Source organism: Panulirus ornatus, chromosome 45 (genome assembly GCF_036320965.1).
Source record: "Panulirus ornatus isolate Po-2019 chromosome 45, ASM3632096v1, whole genome shotgun sequence".
Taxonomy (NCBI): Eukaryota; Metazoa; Arthropoda; class Malacostraca; order Decapoda; family Palinuridae; genus Panulirus; species Panulirus ornatus.
Window position 1 is genome coordinate 939,146 of NC_092268.1, and position 13,323 is coordinate 952,468.

The 13,323-nt window shown below is 39.2% G+C and overlaps 2 protein-coding genes across 7 annotated transcripts in view; one reads left to right on the forward strand and one right to left on the reverse strand.

Moving 5' to 3' along the window:
- LOC139762968 (negative elongation factor D-like) overlaps window positions 1-13,323 on the reverse strand; it is a 395,386-nt gene that overhangs the window by 285,287 nt on the left and 96,776 nt on the right. The window lies entirely within an intron of this gene.
- LOC139762966 (uncharacterized) overlaps window positions 12,821-13,323 on the forward strand; it is a 167,883-nt gene continuing 167,380 nt past the window's right edge. Inside the window, exon 1 of the transcript XR_011715871.1 lies at window positions 12,821-12,950. The gene's annotated coding sequence lies outside the window, so the exon portion shown is untranslated. The remainder of the gene's footprint in view (window positions 12,951-13,323) is intronic.

A 13,323-nucleotide genomic window follows, 5' to 3' on the forward strand; every position in this document is an offset into this window, starting at 1 on the left:
TGTCAGTCTGTAAGATGCCTTATTGAATGTATAAGATCCCATTGTCAGTCTGTAAGATGCCTTATTGAATGTATAAGATCCCATTGTCATTCTGTAAGATGCCTTATTCAATGTATAAGATCCCATTGTCAGTCTGTAAGATGCCTTATTCAATGTATAAGATCCCATTGTCAGTCTGTAAGATGCCTTATGGAATGTATAACATGCCATTGTCAGTCTGTAAGATGCCTTATTGAATGTATAAGATCCCATTGTCAGTCTGTAAGATGCCTTATTGAATGTATAAGTTCCCATTGTCAGTCTGTAAGATGCCTTATTGAATGTATAAGATCCCATTGTCAGTCTGTAAGATGCCTTATTCAATGTAGAAGATCCCATTGTCAGTCTGTAAGATGCCTTATTCAATGTATAAGAGCCCATTGTCAGTCTGTAAGATGCCTTATTGAATGTATAAGATCCCATTGTCAGTCTGTAAAATGCCTTATTGAATGTGTAAGATCCCATTGTCAGTCTGTAAGATGCCTTATTGAATGTATACGATCCCATTGTCAGTCTGTAAGATGCCTTATTCAATGTATAAGATACCATTTTTAGTCTGTAAGATGCCTTAATGAATGTATAAGATCCCACTGTCAGTCTGTAAGATGCCATATTGAATGTATAAGATCCCATTGTCAGTCTGTAAGATGCCTTATTGAATGTATAAGATCCCATTGTCAGTCTGTAAGATGCCTTATTGAATGTATAAGATCCCATTGTCAGTCTGTAAGATGCCTTATTGAATGTATAAGATCGCATTGTCAGTCTGTAAGACGCCTTACTGAATGTATAAGATCCCATTGTCAGTCTGTAAGATGCCTTATTGAATGTATAAGATCCCATTGTCAGTCTGTAAGATGCCTTATTGAATGTATAAGATCCCATTGTCAGTCTGTAAGATGCCTTATTGAATGTATAAGATCCCATTGTCAGGCTGTAAGATGCCTTATTCAATGTATCTCTTGCTTTTTGGCATCCCCAAATTAGCATTAACGTAAGCTTTCCAAATGTTTCTTTCCCTTTTGATGCCTCTATGCCCCTGTAATTGCCTTTCGCGGCGCCAAAGGGGATTTAAACTAAAACTTTAATTTTTCTTTATTTTTGGATGCCACCATCCAACTGTATTGGACTTTGGCACCCCCAAAGAGTCTTGTAAGTAAACTTTTAATTTGTCTCTTTCCCTTCAGATGCCAGTATTCCCCTGTAAAGGCCTTTGAAGACGCCAAAGGGCATTTAGATTAATCCTTCAATTTTCCTTTAAATTTTTGGATGCCTCCACGCAATTCCCTTGCCCTTTGGGATCCCCAAAGTGGCATTAAGGTAAGATTTCCATATGTTTCTTTCCCTTTTGATGCCTCTACGCCCCTGTAATTGCCTTTGGCGGCTCCAAAGGGGATTTAAAGTAAACCGTTAATTTGTCTTTTTATTTTTGGATGCCACCATGCAACTGTATTGGACCTTGGCACCCGTAAACGGTCTTTTAAGTAAACTTTTAAGTTGTCTCTTTCCCTTCAGATGCCAGTATTCCCCTGTAAAGGCCTTTGAAGACGCCAAAGGGGATTTAGATTAATCCTTCAATTTTCCTCTAAATTTTTGGATGCCTTCACGCAATTCTCTTGCCCTTTGGCATCCCCAAAGTGGCATTAAAGTAAGCTTTCCAAATGTTTCTTTCCCTTTTGATGCCTCTATGCCCCTGTAATTGCCTTTGGCGGCTCCAAAGGGGATTTAAACTTAACCGTTAATTTCTCTTTTTATTTTTGGAAGACATCATGCAACTGTATTGGACTTTGGCACCCCTAAACGGTCTTTTAAGGAAACTTTTAATTTGTCTCTTTCACTTTAGATGCCACTATTCCCCTGTAAAGGCCTTTGAAGACGCCATAGGGGATTTAGATTAATCCTTCAATTTTCCTCTAAATTTTTGGATACCTCACCGCAATTCTCTTGCCCTTTAGCTTCCCCAAAGTGGCATTAAAGTAAGCTTTCCAAATATTTCTTTCCCTTTTGATGCCTCTATGCCCCTGTAATTGCCTTTGGCGGCTCCAAAGGGGATTTAAAGTAAACCGTTAATTTGTCTTTTTATTTTTAAGATGACATCATGCAACTGTATTGGACTTTGGCACCTCTAAACGGCCTTTTAAGTAAACTTTTGATTTGTCTCTTTCCCTTCAGATGCCAGTATTCCCCTGTAAAGGCCTTTGAAGACGCCAAAGGGGATTTAGATTAATCCTTCAATTTTCCTCTAAATTTTTGGATGCCTCCACGCAATTCTCTTGCACTTTGGCATCCCCAAAGTGGCATTAAAGTAAGCTTTCCAAACGTTTCTTTCCCTTTTGATGCCTCTATTCCCCTCTAATTACCTTTGGCGGCTCCAAAGGGGATTTAAAGTAAACCGTTAATTTGTCGTTTTATTTTTGGATGCCACCATGCAACTGTATAGGACCTTGGCACCCCTAAACGGTCTTTTAAGTAAACTTTTAAATTGTCTCTTTCCCTTCAGATGCCAGTATTCCACTCTAAAGGCCTTTGAAGACGCCAAAGGGGATTTAGATTAATCCTTCAATTTTCCTCTAAATTTTAGGATGCCTCACCGCAATTCTCTTGCCCTTTGGCATCCCCAAAGTGGCATTAAAGTAAGCTTTCCAAATGTTTCTTTCCCTTTTGATGCCTCTATGCCCCTGTAATTGCCTTTGGCGGCTCCAAAGGGGATTTAAACTTTACCGTTAATTTCTCTTTTTATTTTTGGAAGACATCATGCAACTGTATGGGACTTTGTCACCACTAAACGGTCTTTTAAGGAAACTTTTAATTTGTCTCTTTCCCTTTAAATGCCATTATTTCCCTGTAAAGGCCTTTGAAGACGCCAAAGGGGATTTAGATTAATCCTTCAATTTTCCTCTAAATTTTTGGATGCCTCACCGCAATTCTCTTGCCCTTTAGCTTCCCCAAAGTGGCATTAAAGTAAGCTTTCCAAATGTTTCTTTCCCATTTGTTGCCTCTATGCCCCTGTCATTGCCTTTGGCGGCTCCAAAGGGGAGTTAAAGTAAACCGTTAATTTGTCTTTTTATTTTTAGATGACATCATGCAACTGTATTAGACTTTGGCACCTCTAGACGGTCTTTTAAGTAAACTTTTGATTTGTCTCTTTCCCTTCAGATGCCAGTATTCCCCTGTAAAGGCCTTTGAAGACGCCAAAGGGGATTTAGATTAATCCTTCAATTTTCCTCTAAATTTTAGGATACCTCACCGCAATTCTCTTGCCCTTTGGCATCCCCAAAGTGGCATTAAAGTAAGCTTTCCAAATGTTTCTTTCCCTTTTGGTGCCTCTATTCCCCTGCAATTGCCTTTGGCGGCTCCAAAGGGGATTTAAAGTAAACCGTTAATTTCTCTTTTTATTTTTGGATGACATCATGACACTGTATTGGACTTTGGCACCTCTAAACGGTCTTTTAAGTAAATTTTTAATTTGCCTCTTTCCTTTCAGATGCCAGTATTCCGCTCTAAAGGCCTTTGAAAACGCCAAAGGGGATTTAGATTAATCCTTCAATTTTCTTCTAAATTTCTGGATGCCTCACCGTAATTCTCTTGCTCTTTGGCATCCCCAAAGTGGCATTAAAGTAAGCTTTCCAAATGTTTCTTTCCCTTTTGATGCCTCTATGCCCCTCTAATTACCTTTGACGGCGCCAAAGGGGATTTAAACTAAACCTATGATTTGTCTTTTTATTTTTGGATGCCACCATGCATCTGTATTGGTCTTTAGCACCCCTAAACGGTCTTTTAAGTAAACTTTTAAATTGTCTCTTTCCCTTCAGATGCCACTATTCCCCTGTAAAGGCCTTTGAAGACGCCAAAGGGGATTTAGATTAATCCTTCAATTTTCCTCTAAATTTTTGGATGCCTCATAGCAATTCTCTTGCCCTTTAGCTTCCCCAAGTGGCATTAAAGTAAGCTTTCTAAATGTTTCTTTCCCTTTTGATGCCTCTATGCCCCTCTAATTACCTTTGGCGTCGTCAAAGGGGATTTAAATTAAACCTTTGATTTGTCTTTTTATATTTGGATACCACCATGCAACTGTATTGGTCTTTGGCACCCTTAAACGGTCTTTTAAGTAAACTTTTAAATTGTCTCTTTCCCTTTAGATGCCAGTATTCCCCTGTAAAGGCCTTTGAAGACGCCAAAGGGGATTTAGATTAATCCTTCAATTTTCCTCTAAATTTTTGGATACCTCCACGCAATTCTCTTACCCTTTGGCATCCCCAAAGTGGCATTAAAGTAAGCTTTCTAAATGTTTCTTTCCTTTTTGATGCCTCTATGCCCCTGTAATTGCCTTTGGCGGCGCCAAAGGGGATTTAAAGTAAACCGTTAATATGTCTTTTTATTTTTGAATGACATCATGCAAGTGTATTGGACTTTGGCACCCCTAAACGGTCTTTTAAGTAAACTTTTATTTGTCTCTTTCCCTTCAGATGCCAGTATTCCCCTGTAAAGGCCTTTGAAGACGCCAAAGGGGATTTAGATTAATCCTTCAATTTTCCTCTAAATTTTTGGATGCCTCACCGCAATTCTCTTGCCCTTTGGCATCCCCAAAGTGGCATTAAAGTAAGCTTTCCAAATGTTTCTTTCCCTTTTGATGCCTCTATGCCCCTGTAATTGCCTTTGGCGGCTCCAAAGGGGATTTAAAGTAAACCGTTAATTTGTCTTTTTATTTTTGATGACATCATGCAACTGTATTGGACTTTGGCACCTCTAAACGGTCTTTTAAGTAAACTTTTAATTTGTCTCTTTCCCTTCAGATGCCAGTATTCCCCTGTAAAGGCCTTTGAAGACGCCAAAGGGGATTTAGATTAATCCTTCAATTTTCCTCTAAATTTTTGGATGCCTCACGCAATTCTCTTGCCCTTTGGCATCCCCAAAGTGGCATTAAAGTAAGCTTTCCAAATGTTTCTTTCCCTTTTGATGCCTCTATGCCCCTGTAATTGCCTTTGGCGGCTCCAAAGGGGATTTAAAGTAAACCGTTAATTTGTCTTTTTATTTTTGGATGACATCATGCAACTGTATTGGACTTTGGCACCCCTAAACGGTCTTTTAAGTAAACTTTTGATTTGTCTCTTTCCCTTCAGATGCCAGTATTCCCCTGTAAAGGCCTTTGAAGACGCCAAAGGGGATTTAGATTAATCCTTCAATTTTCCTCTAAATTTTGGATGCCTCCACGCAATTCTCTTGCCCTTTGGCATCCCCAAAGTGGCATTAAAGTAAGCTTTCCAAATGTTTCTTTCCCTTTTGATGCCTCTATGCCCCTGTAATTGCCTTTGGCGGCTCCAAAGGGGATTTAAAGTAAACCGTTAATTTGTCTTTTTATTTTTGGATGCCACCATGCAACTGTATTGGACCTTGGCACCCCTAAACGGTCTTTTAAGTAAACTTTTAAATTGTCTCTTTCCCTTCAGATGCCAGTATTCCCCTGTAAAGGCCTTTGAAGACGCCAAAGGGGATTTAGATTAATCCTTCAATTTTCCTCTAAATTTTTGGATGCCTCACGCAATTCTCTTGCCCTTTGGCATCCCCAAAGTGGCATTAAAGTAAGCTTTCCAAATGTTTCTTTCCCTTTTGATGCCTCTATGCCCCTGTAATTGCCTTTGGCGGCTCCAAAGGGGATTTAAAGTAAACCGTTAATTTGTCTTTTTATTTTTGGATGACATCATGCAACTGTATTGGACTTTGGCACCCCTAAACGGTCTTTTAAGTAAACTTTTGATTTGTCTCTTTCCCTTCAGATGCCAGTATTCCCCTGTAAAGGCCTTTGAAGACGCCAAAGGGGATTTAGATTAATCCTTCAATTTTCCTCTAAATTTTTGGATGCCTCACGCAATTCTCTTGCCCTTTGGCATCCCCAAAGTGGCATTAAAGTAAGCTTTCCAAATGTTTCTTTCCCTTTTGATGCCTCTATGCCCCTGTAATTGCCTTTGGCGGCTCCAAAGGGGATTTAAAGTAAACCGTTAATTTGTCTTTTTATTTTTGGATGCCACCATGCAACTGTATTGGACCTTTGGCACCCCTAAACGGTCTTTTAAGTAAACTTTTGATTTGTCTCTTTCCCTTCAGATGCCAGTATTCCCCTGTAAAGGCCTTTGAAGACGCCAAAGGGGATTTAGATTAATCCTTCAATTTTCCTCTAAATTTTAGGATGCCTCACCGCAATTCTCTTGCCCTTTGGCATCCCCAAAGTGGCATTAAAGTAAGCTTTCCAAATGTTTCTTTCCCTTTTGATGCCTCTATGCCCCTGTAATTGCCTTTGGCGGCTCCAAAGGGGATTTAAAGTAAACCGTTAATTTGTCTTTTTATTTTTGGATGACATCATGCAACTGTATTGGACTTTGGCACCCCTAAACGGTCTTTTAAGTAAACTTTTGATTTGTCTCTTTCCCTTCAGATGCCAGTATTCCCCTGTAAAGGCCTTTGAAGACGCCAAAGGGGATTTAGATTAATCCTTCAATTTTCCTCTAAATTTTGGATGCCTCACCGCAATTCTCTTGCCCTTTGGCATCCCCAAAGTGGCATTAAAGTAAGCTTTCCAAATGTTTCTTTCCCTTTTGATGCCTCTATGCCCCTGTAATTGCCTTTGGCGGCTCCAAAGGGGATTTAAAGTAAACCGTTAATTTGTCTTTTTATTTTTGGATGCCACCATGCAACTGTATTGGACCTTGGCACCCCTAAACGGTCTTTTAAGTAAACTTTTAATTGTCTCTTTCCCTTCAGATGCCAGTATTCCCCTGTAAAGGCCTTTGAAGACGCCAAAGGGGATTTAGATTAATCCTTCAATTTTCCTCTAAATTTTAGGATGCCTCACCGCAATTCTCTTGCCCTTTGGCATCCCCAAAGTGGCATTAAAGTAAGCTTTCCAAATGTTTCTTTCCCTTTTGATGCCTCTATGCCCCTGTAATTGCCTTTGGCGGCTCCAAAGGGGATTTAAAGTAAACCGTTAATTTCTCTTTTTATTTTTGGATGACATCATGCAACTGTATTGGACTTTGGCACCCCTAAACGGTCTTTTAAGTAAACTTTTAATTTGTCTCTTTCCCTTCAGATGCCAGTATTCCCCTGTAAAGGCCTTTGAAGACGCCAAAGGGGATTTAGATTAATCCTTCAATTTTCCTCTAAATTTTTGGATGCCTCACCGCAATTCTCTTGCCCTTTGGCATCCCCAAAGTGGCATTAAAGTAAGCTTTCCAAATGTTTCTTTCCCTTTTGATGCCTCTATGCCCCTGTAATTGCCTTTGGCGGCTCCAAAGGGGATTTAAAGTAAACCGTTAATTTGTCTTTTTATTTTTAGATGACATCATGCAACTGTATTGGACTTTGGCACCTCTAAACGGTCTTTTAAGTAAACTTTTGATTTGTCTCTTTCCCTTCAGATGCCAGTATTCCCCTGTAAAGGCCTTTGAAGACGCCAAAGGGGATTTAGATTAATCCTTCAATTTTCCTCTAAATTTTTGGATGCCTCACCGCAATTCTCTTGCCCTTTGGCATCCCCAAAGTGGCATTAAAGTAAGCTTTCCAAATGTTTCTTTCCCTTTTGATGCCTCTATGCCCCTGTAATTGCCTTTGGCGGCTCCAAAGGGGATTTAAAGTAAACCGTTAATTTGTCTTTTTATTTTTGGATGACATCATGCAACTGTATTGGACTTTGGCACCCCTAAACGGTCTTTTAAGTAAACTTTTGATTTGTCTCTTTCCCTTCAGATGCCAGTATTCCCCTGTAAAGGCCTTTGAAGACGCCAAAGGGGATTTAGATTAATCCTTCAATTTTCCTCTAAATTTTTGGATGCCTCACCGCAATTTCTCTTGCCCTTTAGCTTTCCCCAAAGTGGCATTAAAGTAAGCTTCCCAAATTTTCTTTCCCTTTTTGATGCCTCTAGCCTTAATTCTTTGGCGTCCAAAGGGATTAAATAACCTATTTTTTTATTTGGACATGAACTGTATTGGACTTGGCACCCTAAACGTCTTTTAAGAAACTTTATGTCTCTTTCCTTAGATCCTATTCCTAAAGGCCTTAAGACCCAAGGATTTAGATTAATCCTTCATTTCCTCTAAATTTTGATCCTCACGCAATTCTCTTGCCCTTTGGCATCCCAAAGTGGCATTAAAAAGCTTCAAATGTTTCTTTCCTTGATCCTCTATGCCTGTATGCCTTGGCGGTCCAAAGGGGATTTAAATTACTTAATTTCTTTTTATTTTGGAGACATATGAATGTATTGGACTTGGCACCTAAACGTCTTAAGAAATTATTTCTCTTTCCTTTAATGCCATATCCCTGTAAAGGCTTAAGACGCCAAAGGATTAGATAATCCTCATTTTCCTTAATTTGATGCCTCACGCAATTCTCTGCCTTTGGTCCAAGTGCATAAAGTAACTTCAAATTTCCTTTGATGCCTCTATCCTATGTTGCGTCAGGATTTAAATACTTATTTTTATTTGAGACACAATGTTTGCTTTGCACCAAACGTTTAAGAAACTTTTATTTTTCCCTAGATGCCTTCCTGTAAACTTAAACCCAAGGATTGATTAATCCTTCAATTCCAATTTGATGCCTCCGATCTCTGCCCTTGCATCCCAAGTGCATAAAAATTCTTTTTTCCTTAGGGGATTTAGATTATCCTTCAATTTTCCTCTAAATTTTGGATGCCTCACCGCAATCTTTGCCCTTTGCATCCCCAAATGGCATAAGTAAGCTTCCAAATTTTTTTCCCTTTTATGCCTCTATCCCTGATTCTTGGCGTCAAGGGATTTAAATAAACGTAATTTCTTTTATTTTGGAGCATCATACTGTATTGGACTTTGGCACCCTAAACGTCTTTAGAAACTTTTATTGTCTTTCCTTAATGCCTATTCCCCTGTAAAGGCCTTAAGACGCAAAGGGATTTAGATAATCCTTCAATTCCTCTAATTTGGATGCCTCCGCATTTCTTGCCTTTGCATCCCAAGTGGCATAAGTAAGCTTTCAAATGTTTCTTCCCTTGTGCCTCTATCCCTTATTGCCTTGGCGGCTCAAAGGGGATTTAAATAATTAATTTCTTTATTTGATGCCTAATGTTTGACTGGCACCTAAACGTTTTTAGAAATTATGTCTCTCTAGATGCATATTCCTGTAAGGCCTTTAAGACCCAGGTTTAGTATCCTTCATTCTCTAAATTTGGACTCCCGCTTCTCTTGCTTTGCATCCAAATGGCAAAAGTAGCTTCAAGTTCTTTCCTTACTCTGCTTAGTGCCATTATATTTTTTTTTTTTTTATATTAGATAACTTTAAGAATTATTCTCCCTAGATCTATTGAAAACGCCAGGATTTAGATTAATCTCAATTTTCCTAATTTGTGCTCAGCATTCTTGCCTTGTCCAAGCATTAAATAGCTTCAATTCTTCATTATCCTGATGCTTTGGCGTCAAGGATTAAGTAACTTAATTTTTTATTTGACTCAGATTTTGATTTGCACCCTAACGCTTTAAGAATTTATGTTCTCTGAGCTTCCTGTAAGGCCTTGAACGCCAAGGGATTTAGATTAATCCTTCAATTTTCCTCTAAATTTTGGATGCCTCACCGCAATTCTCTTGCCTCTTGGCATCCCCAAAGTGGCATTAAAGTAAGCTTTCCAAATGTTTCTTTCCCTTTTGATGCCTCTATGCCCCTCTAATTACCTTTGGCGGCTCCAAAGGGGATTTAAAGTAAACCGTTAATTTGTCTTTTTATTTTTGGATGCATCATGCAACTGTATTGGACTTGGCACCCCTAAACGGTCTTTTAAGTAAACTTTTAATTGTCTCTTTCCCTTCAGATGCCATATTCCCCTGTAAAGGCCTTTGAAGACGCCAAAGGGGATTTAGATTAATCCTTCAATTTTCCTCTAAATTTTTGGATGCCTCACCGCAATTCTCTTGCCCTTTGGCATCCCCAAAGTGGCATTAAAGTAAGCTTTCCAAATGTTTCTTTCCCTTTTGATGCCTCTATGCCCCTGTAATTGCCTTTGGCGGCTCCAAAGGGGATTTAAACTTAACAGTTAATTTCTCTTTTTATTTTTGGAAGACATCATTCAACTGTATTGGACTTTGGCACCACTAAACGGTCTTTTAAGGAAACTTTTAATTTGTCTCTTTCCCTTTAGATGCCATTATTCCCCTGTAAAGGCCTTTGAAGACGCCAAAGGGGATTTAGATTAATCCTTCAATTTTCCTCTAAATTTTTGGATGCCTCACCGCAATTCTCTTGCCCTTTGCATCCCCAAAGTGGCATTAAAGTAAGCTTTCCAAATGTTTCTTTCCCTTTTGATGCCTCTATGCCCCTGTAATTGCCTTTGGCGGCTCCAAAGGGGATTTAAACTTAACAGTTAATTTCTCTTTTTATTTTTGGAAGACATCATTTAACTGTATTGGACTTTGGCACCACTAAACGGTCTTTTAAGGAAACTTTTAATTTGTCTCTTTCCCTTTAGATGCCATTATTCCCCTGTAAAGGCCTTTGAAGACGCCAAAGGGGATTTAGATTAATCCTTCAATTTTCCTCTAAATTTTTGGATGCCTCACCGCAATTCTCTTGCCCTTTAGCATCCCCAAAGTGGCATTAAAGTAAGCTTTCCAAATGTTTCTCTCCCTTTTGATGCCTCTATGCTCCTGTAATTGCCTTTGGCGGCTCCAAAGGGGATTTAAAGTAAACCGTTAATTTGTCTTTTTTATTTTTAGATAACATCATGGAACTGTATTGGACTTTGGCACCCCTAAACGGTCTTTTAAGTAAACTTTTGATTTGTCTCTTTCCCTTCAGATGCCAGTATTCCCCTGTAAAGGCCTTTGAAGACGCCAAAGGGGATTTAGATTAATCCTTCAATTTTCCTCTAAATTTTTGGATGCCTCACCGCAATTCTCTTGCTCCTTGGCATCCCCAAAGTGGCATTAAAGTAAGCTTTCCAAATGTTTCTTTCCCTTTTGATGCCTCTATGCCACTCTAATTACCTTTGGCGGCTCCAAAGGGGATCTAAAGTAAACCGTTAATTTGTTGTTTTATTTTTGGATGCCACCATGCAACTGTATTGGACCTTGGCACCCCTAAACGGTCTTATAAGTAAACTTTTGAATTGTCTCTTTCCCTTCAGATTCCAGTATTCCGCTCTAAAGGCTTTTGAAGACGCCAAAGGGGATTTAGATTAATCCTTCAATTTTCCTCTAAATTTTTGGATGCCTCACCGCAATTCTCTTGCCCTTTGTCATCCCCAAAGTGGCATTAAGGTAAGCTTTCCAAATGTTTCTTTCCCTTTTGATGCCTCTATGCCCCTGTGATTGCCTTTGGCGGCTCCAAAGGGGATTTAAACTTAACAGTTAATTTCTCTTTTTATTTTTGGAAGACATCATTTAACTGTATTGGACTTTGGCACCACTAAACGGTCTTTTAAGGAAACTTTTAATTTGTCTCTTTCCCTTTAGATGCCATTATTCCCCTGTAAAGGCCTTTGAAGACGCCAAAGGGGATTTAGATTAATCCTTCAATTTTCCTCTAAATTTTTGGATGCCTCACCGCAATTCTCTTGCCCTTTGTCATCCCCAAAGTGGCATTAAAGTAAGCTTTCCAAATGTTTCTTTCCCTTTTGATGCCTCTATGCCCCTGTAATTGCCTTTGGCGGCTCCAAAGGGGATTTAAACTTAACAGTTAATTTCTCTTTTTATTTTTGGAAGACATCATTTAACTGTATTGGACTTTGGCACCACTAAACGGTCTTTTAAGGAAACTTTTAATTTGTCTCTTTCCCTTTAGATGCCATTATTCCCCTGTAAAGGCCTTTGAAGACGCCAAAGGGGATTTAGATTAATCCTTCAATTTTCCTCTAAATTTTTGGATGCCTCACCGCAATTCTCTTGCCCTTTGGCATCCCCAAAGTGGCATTAAAGTAAGCTTTCCAAATGCTTCTTTCCCTTTTGATGCCTCTATGCCCCTGTAATTGCCTTTGGCGGCTCCAAAGGGGATTTAAACTTAACAGTTAATTTCTCTTTTTATTTTTGGAAGGCATCATGCAACTGTATTGGACTTTGGCACCACTAAACGGTCTTTTAAGGAAACTTTTAATTTGTCTCTTTCCCTTTAGATGCCATTATTCCCCTGTAAAGGCCTTTGAAGACGCCAAAGGGGATTTAGATTAATCCTTCAATTTTCCTCTAAATTTTTGGATGCCTCACCGCAATTCTCTTGCCCTTTAGCTTCCCCAAAATGGCATTAAATTAAGCTTTCCAAATGTTTCTCTCCCTTTTGATGCCTCTATGCTCCTGTAATTGCCTTTGGCGGCTCCAAAGGGGATTTAAAGTAAACCGTTAATTTGTCTATTTATTTTTAGATAACATCATGTAACTGTATTGGACTTTGGCACCCTTAAACGGTCTTTTAAGTAAACTTTTAAATTGTCTCTTTCCCTTCAGATGCCAGTATTCCCCTGTAAAGGCCTTTGAAGACGCCAAAGGGGATTTAGATTAATCCTTCAATTTTCCTCTAAATTTTTGGATGCCTCACCGCAATTCTCTTGCTCCTTGGCATCCCCAAAGTGGCATTAAAGTAAGCTTTCCAAATGTTTCTTTCCCTTTTGATGCCTCTATGCCACTCTAATTACCTTTGGCGGCTCCAAAGGGGATCTAAAGTAAACCGTTAATTTGTCTTTTTATTTTTGGATGCCACCATGCAACTGTATTGGACCTTGGCACCCCTAAACGGTCTTATAAGTAAACTTTTGAATTGTCTCTTTCCCTTCAGATGCCAGTATTCCCCTGTAAAGGCCTTTGAAGACGCCAAAGGGGATTTAGATTAATCCTTCAATTTTCCTCTAAATTTTTGGATGCCTCACCGCAATTCTCTTGCCCTTTGTCATCCCCAAAGTGGCATTAAGGTAAGCTTTCCAAATGTTTCTTTCCCTTTTGATGCCTCTATGCCCCTGTAATTGCCTTTGGCGGCTCCAAAGGGGATTTAAACTTAACAGTTAATTTCTCTTTTTATTTTTGGAAGACATCATTTAACTGTATTGGACTTTGGCACCACTAAACGGTCTTTTAAGGAAACTTTTAATTTGTCTCTTTCCCTTTAGATGCCATTATTCCCCTGTAAAGGCCTTTGAAGACGCCAAAGGGGATTTAGATTAATCCTTCAATTTTCCTCTAAATTTTTGGATGCCTCACCGCAATTCTCTTGCCCTTTGGCATCCCCAAAGTGGCATTAAAGTAAGCTTTCCAAATGTTTCTTTCCCTTTTGATGCCTCTATGCCC